This window comes from Corvus kubaryi, unplaced genomic scaffold (genome assembly GCF_017639235.1).
Source record: "Corvus kubaryi isolate FWS band 111438036 unplaced genomic scaffold, C.kubaryi_AGA036_p1.0 split1-65, whole genome shotgun sequence".
In the NCBI taxonomy this organism is placed as follows: domain Eukaryota; kingdom Metazoa; phylum Chordata; class Aves; order Passeriformes; family Corvidae; genus Corvus; species Corvus kubaryi.
Genome location: NW_024582080.1, coordinates 6,876,633 through 6,882,632, shown reverse-complemented (window position 1 = coordinate 6,882,632; position 6,000 = coordinate 6,876,633).

Below are 6,000 nucleotides of genomic sequence, written 5' to 3'. Positions count from 1 at the left end.
CCCAGCAGCTGTGCTGGATACTGCCACAGCAGTTTCCACTAGATTAGCCCTGGAGGACTGCCAGTAAGATAGAGGGTCTGGCATGGTGCTCACTGGGCTCTCACATCCCTGCAAGGTGGCCTCAGTCCCTTGTCCTAAAATGACTTGACTTCCAGCCTTCCTCTGAAGCATCTGAGTAGCTCCCACAAAAATAGGAGCAGTTTCTGTAGGAGGGACTGTGGGAAATCACTGGACACAGGCTTAAAACATGGCTAGCAACACCACTCTCCATCCCTCAATGGAAGAGGGTGGGATGTGCTCTGAACACAAGCACAGAGCAGCTCTTGCAATTTATGTGATGGTTGTCCTCTCCTGTGACACCCACCAGTGTCCAGGGTGACACAGCCTGGGCCTGGGCAGCTATCCGCCCAGCAGTGGCTGCTTAAATGCAGCCTCTAGACACACAGATCCAAGTTCCTACTCACCCTCTGGCCAGCATCGTAGTATTGGCCAGGGACCAGAGATCTGAGCAAAGGTGACATAAGGACATGCCTTTTCCATGATGTTCAACAGAAAAGAAAGCCAGAGCATGAAAGTGGGGACAAGGGGTGAGAATTTCAGAAGATCCTTTGAGCTACTTTTCAAGGTCCAAACTTCCTTTAATTTTTTAAAAATTTTATTTAAGACATCTGAAGTGTGGGATTTTGAAATAAGAAAGCAGTTATTTGAGCTCCTTGATGCCCACAAAGGGGCAGGAATCACCTGTTTGACTCCATGGAAGTGGGTGAAGCTACATTTCCTTTTCTATTGGTTACACCTCTGTAGGCACTCTTGCTGGTGCCTGCAGCAGAGAAGGCTGTGTTTGAGCCCTGTGCTAGGCTGGCTGCAGGAGGCAGAGATGGAGGCCTGAAGAGAGGGGGTTACAACAGCAGGCGCCATCTGAGTGCCCTGAAAAGGGGCAAGCAGTTTGCAAATTTCTGGAAAACTCAAAAACGTTTAGAGGACATACATGAGAGTGGATTGGGCTTTTTTTTTTCCTTGCAGAAGGAAAGTGTGATGAGATCTGTGACTGCATCTATGAAGAGGTGAACAGGAGTAAGTAAAGTTTTCCCTGACATTGTGTAAGTCTTGTCCCAGGGTCAGATGCATCTGGTGGGAGTTTATACTGCAAGTAACTGTGCCTTTCTGTGGGAGGTTCCTCCCCTGAGACATTCCTGAGAGATTAGTCAGATTTGTATGCCTCAGAAAGAAATGTGTACTATGGCTTCTAGAAAGAAAAGAACAAAATATACCCAGATATAAATATGCACCCAGCAGAGCTGTGGTGCAAGCAGAGGGAGCTGCCCAGCCTGGCTGAGCAGGCTGAGGCTGTCCATGGCTGGCTCTGCCCACCCACAGAGTGTGTGCAAGTCAGACAGAGCTCTAAAAAAATAAATTGTCTGTGCTGTTCAACAGAAAACAAAATTGGGCCTTGAGGGGTGGGAAGTAAGTTTGCAGACAGCACCAAGCTGGGCAGGAGTGTAGATCAGCTGGAGGGCAGGAAGGCTCTGCAGAGAGATCTGGACAGGCTGGATCAAAGGGCTGAGGCCAATTGTGTGAGGTTCAGTGAGACCAAGAGTGTGGTCCTGCGCTTGGATCACAACCCCAGGCAGTGCTGCAGACTGGGGGCAGAGTGGCTGGGAAGCTGCCTGGTGGAAAAGGGTGCTGGTCAACAGCAGCTGAACATGATCCAGAGTGTGCCCAGGTGGCCAAGAAGGCCAATGGCATCCTGGCCTGCATCAGGAGTAGCGTGGCCGGCAGGACCAGGGCAGTGATGGTTCCCCTACACTTGGTACAGGTGGGTCCATTCCTTGATTCTTGTGCTCAGTTTTGAGCCCCTCACTACAAGAAGGACATTGAGGGGCTGTCCAGAGAAGGGCAACGGAGCGGGGGAAGGGTCTGGAGCACAAGGCTTATGGGGCAGGGTCAGGTTTATGTGTATGGTCTGACCAAGCCAAAGAACCTGGCAAAGAACAAAACAGGAGGACTAACACTGTTTCTTTTGTGTTTCTTCTCTGCTTCCATCCAGCCATGGCTACGAAGGCGATATCCTGTGTGATAGTCACTGTCCTCTCACTCTCCTTGCTTCACTTGCTTACAGAGGTGACACTATGGTTTGTATCTTGACTTCCAGCTGCAGCTGCCACGAACTTCACACTCCTCTTCCCACTGACTGTGCTGGTGGAAAAGGCAAGTGCTGCTTGGGAAAACAATAAATATCACCCAGCTCCTAACAATCTTTGCAAAACAAACATCAGGAAAGTATTTAAGATAGATTGAAATGGTTGGGTTTTACGGGGTGGCTTCTGCCACTACTTATCTTACAAGCCTCATTTGAAGTGTATTTTAAAAGAAAAACAGAACTGGCTTTGTTCTGAAAATGCCTAAACAGCCTCTGTTAGAGGCCTGCTGGACTTTACGAAGGTTTTGCCCTGAAGTGAAATCTTAGTAAAATCCATCATTCATCAGACTGTTTTGCATTTCAGTGGACTCAGGTTTTCTGGTGTAAAATCTTTCCAGCTTTCTTTGACCAGCCCTATTGAAAGCTGTCAGTGGTGATACCTGATGCCAGCAGTGGCCTTGTGCACCTGTGAAGGAAGCTCTAAGAAATGCTTATCAATGCATTACCACTGCTTCAGAAAAAGATTTATTACTTTACCTTCAACACAGCAAGAGGGACATCTTGCTGAGTCAACATGATGTGTTTTGTTCACTTAACATCATTTGTTAAAGAAAAGTAATTCTGAATTCTGCAAGGTGAGTAACTCTTAAGTCTTTTAATATTTAAGCAGGCTTGCAGTGGACATACAGGTTTTTTTCTTCCTCTGGCTTTCCAAGATGCAGTCACAAGGGGTACCCAAGCAATATTTCTATAGGCTTGCATGGCTTGGTTGGGGTCTGGAGCACTGAACCTCATTTCCAGTGGGCCTCAAGGCAGAAGTTAATAGTGGGATGTCCCAACATGTGTTACAGCTCTGTGCTGTATGTGCTGTTTTTTGTAAAAAAAGACCATGCTTATGTGTTTCTTGAAAACTGTGAATTGTTTCTCAGTTTGCAGTGACAACTATTATTCCCTCTCCCTCTGCTTTTATTCCATGAACATGTAGATGCAGATGATTGATTTTGTGGCATCTTAAAGCAAATCTCTTCATTTGGTGACAGTGCAACACACCTCTCCTGTGGGGTAAAATCTGCAGGACCTCTGGTCCTGCCACAACACAGTGATCCAAGAGAGCTCTGATTTTTCCCTGATAAGAGGACTTGCTCTAACATTTTTTAGCTACTTTAAGATTGAGGTTTTTTCATTAAATATGGATATTTTATCAATCCCTTCCCTTTTTTTATATTAAAGTTTGAATGAAACTAATAATTTGCTTAGAAGACAAATACCCAGAGAATACTTGAGGTGAATGGTAAGACTGATAAAGGCAGTGTGCTAGGGAGCTCTAGTAAATGAACACCTTCGAAGCAGTGGTGGAAGGTTTGGCATCACTGCTTCTAACTAATTTCAGCCCCTCTGTGTTCCCCTCCCAACAGACTCACATTCTGCCGTTACTGAGAAATGGTTTTGCCATCACCATTTGTTATCCTGCAGGTTTCTTCCATTCCTGGAGCCTGCTTGGCTTCACACCTCTCAGTGTGTGTACACCGCATAGAGCCAAGCTTGGCACTGTGTGTGCAACTCCAGACAAAGCACACACGAAAGGAAGGAAGAAAAGCATTTTCTCTCTGAAAAATTGCTGCTGACATGCTTCCAGCCATTCTGGGTTTGATACAGGCTTCCACATGATGCAGTGCATGTCCATTAAAAAGCTTGTGCTGTGCTATCACAGACTGTGAATTGCTGGTTAATCACACCACCAGCCTGGATGTCCATCTCAGTCCAAGATCAGCTTCCCCATGGGACTGATGGCAATGGATGTGTGCATGCTGACAGCACCACGTATCACATCCTTGGGAATTCAGAGCAGGAGCCACCACAGTGTAGGTGGTGCAACTTGCTCCAGCCTAGATAAACTCTTTGAGGGGTTGTATGTATGTGTGCATATTTGAGCAAACATGGTAAGAAAAAATAAGGATTTAAATGAGCAGTGTCCTGCACCATATAACAATAAACCAAACAAACCAAAATCCCTTCTTCTCTCCCACATTAATCTCATTTCTCCTCTTGTTCATTCTCACAAATCTGTCCCTGGTATTGCAGTGACTTGTTTACAGCATGGCAAAGTTTGCCCCTGTGTAGCATTTCAAGTAAAGCAATTTAATGGCCCATTGGCTAAACGCTGACTAACCTACTTTGAATTCATGGGAGGTAAGGATTGAGCATAATCTCAGCAAGGATTTTGACATAGCATCCTGTGACACTCACATCCTTGCAGGTTTAGTGGGAGCTGTTTACTCACGTGGGGCTGTTTCATGCTCTGCATGAAAACTATTTTAACATTTTGTTGCATTGAAACAGCATTACTGAGGCCCTTACTCAGTTTTCACTTGTCAGGCTTTGTGTTTGGCCCTGCACAAAGTGTGGCCTCTGTGATGCCATTTAGCAACATCCTCTCTATTGACCTCTGTGTATGATTAGGAATTGTATGGGATGGTACTGATGCATTCCCTATTTTGCTGCAGATAGGTATCACAGGTAAGCACACACAAACAGTTACTGTGTAAGTATGGTCTTTCATAGCTCAGTTTGGGCTGGAAATATCCAAAAGCACACAGGCCTATAGCCAGCTGCTTTTCAATAGCAATGTGATTGGGTTACTTAACCACCATCCCCTCTGGCAGCACGGGAACCTCAGCTCTGACCTAACAGCAGGCAGTGCAAGGCAGTGATGCTGTCACAGGGTGCCTGCATCTCTGGATCTCTCCTCCTCTGCTTTGATAGATCAGAGGTGATGTGCGAAGACAGAGTCCTGCTGTCCCTGCCTGTGGATGGCACAGCTCATCTCTGGAGTCTGCCTGGAGAACACAGGGGTAAGTAATGCTAAGGGCTAAGCAAGTGGCACACAACAGCAGGTGCAGAGGGAAGGAATACCTGCAGGAAGCCAGCGTGGCCTTTCCTCACCACCCATGGGTGGGTGAGCCCATACAGCTTGGACTTAGGGGCCACACTTTGTGTTTAGACCTATACTTTCCTTTTGCCTCTTCTGCTTGTCTTCACCTGTATTTTAAATCACTAGGGGCTACAGGTGACAGGATGAGGTTTCTCCATTCCCCAGGGGGTGCCTTTGGGCTTTTTCTATTTTTTTACGTTCTGAGGAGGAAAAACACGGTCAAAAAATTTTACTTTCTTCAGCCAGAAGAACTATAGGCTACTTTGTAAGACATCCCAAAATCTAAAATTGCAGATGTTAAGAGGTTTTATTAATGCCTGCTATGCCTTTTAAACAAAAACAAAACATGGAAATTTTATGCTAAAGTTCTGTTTTGTTCTATTCAGTTTTGCCTCCTTCACCACTTTTGAAAGTCAGCTGAAAGCTCTCTGAATTAACATTTTCTGAAATCAATACCAGTTTGGGGGAACTGATCAAGGTTCATGGAATAAACAAACATGTTATCTCTTTATGGAATATCTTTCAAAGAGCTGTGCTGTGGCTTAATCACAGGGAGACACAAAGCATAAATACATGCATAGAACACAAACATTATCTGTACCAGAGCAGTAGACACCCTGACAATCAGATGCTCTGCTGTAACAGCAAAGTTAAAAACTCCACTCAAATTTAGCAATTCACCTGCCAGTCCAGTGACTTCATCTGCAGAGCTAACCAGCACTCCTAATTCACAGGAATAAAGAGCCACAACATGATAAATGAGAACATTATGAATGATGCAAGTATGTTTGGTATTCCAGAGAAATTATCTTTTTTGGGCTCCATCATTTGCAACACACACCCCCTTTTTTTTGTAAAACCTATTACAAAATGGGAGCAGTAAATAATAAAAGGAATATTTCACTGAGGGGCAAGGTACCTGACCAAG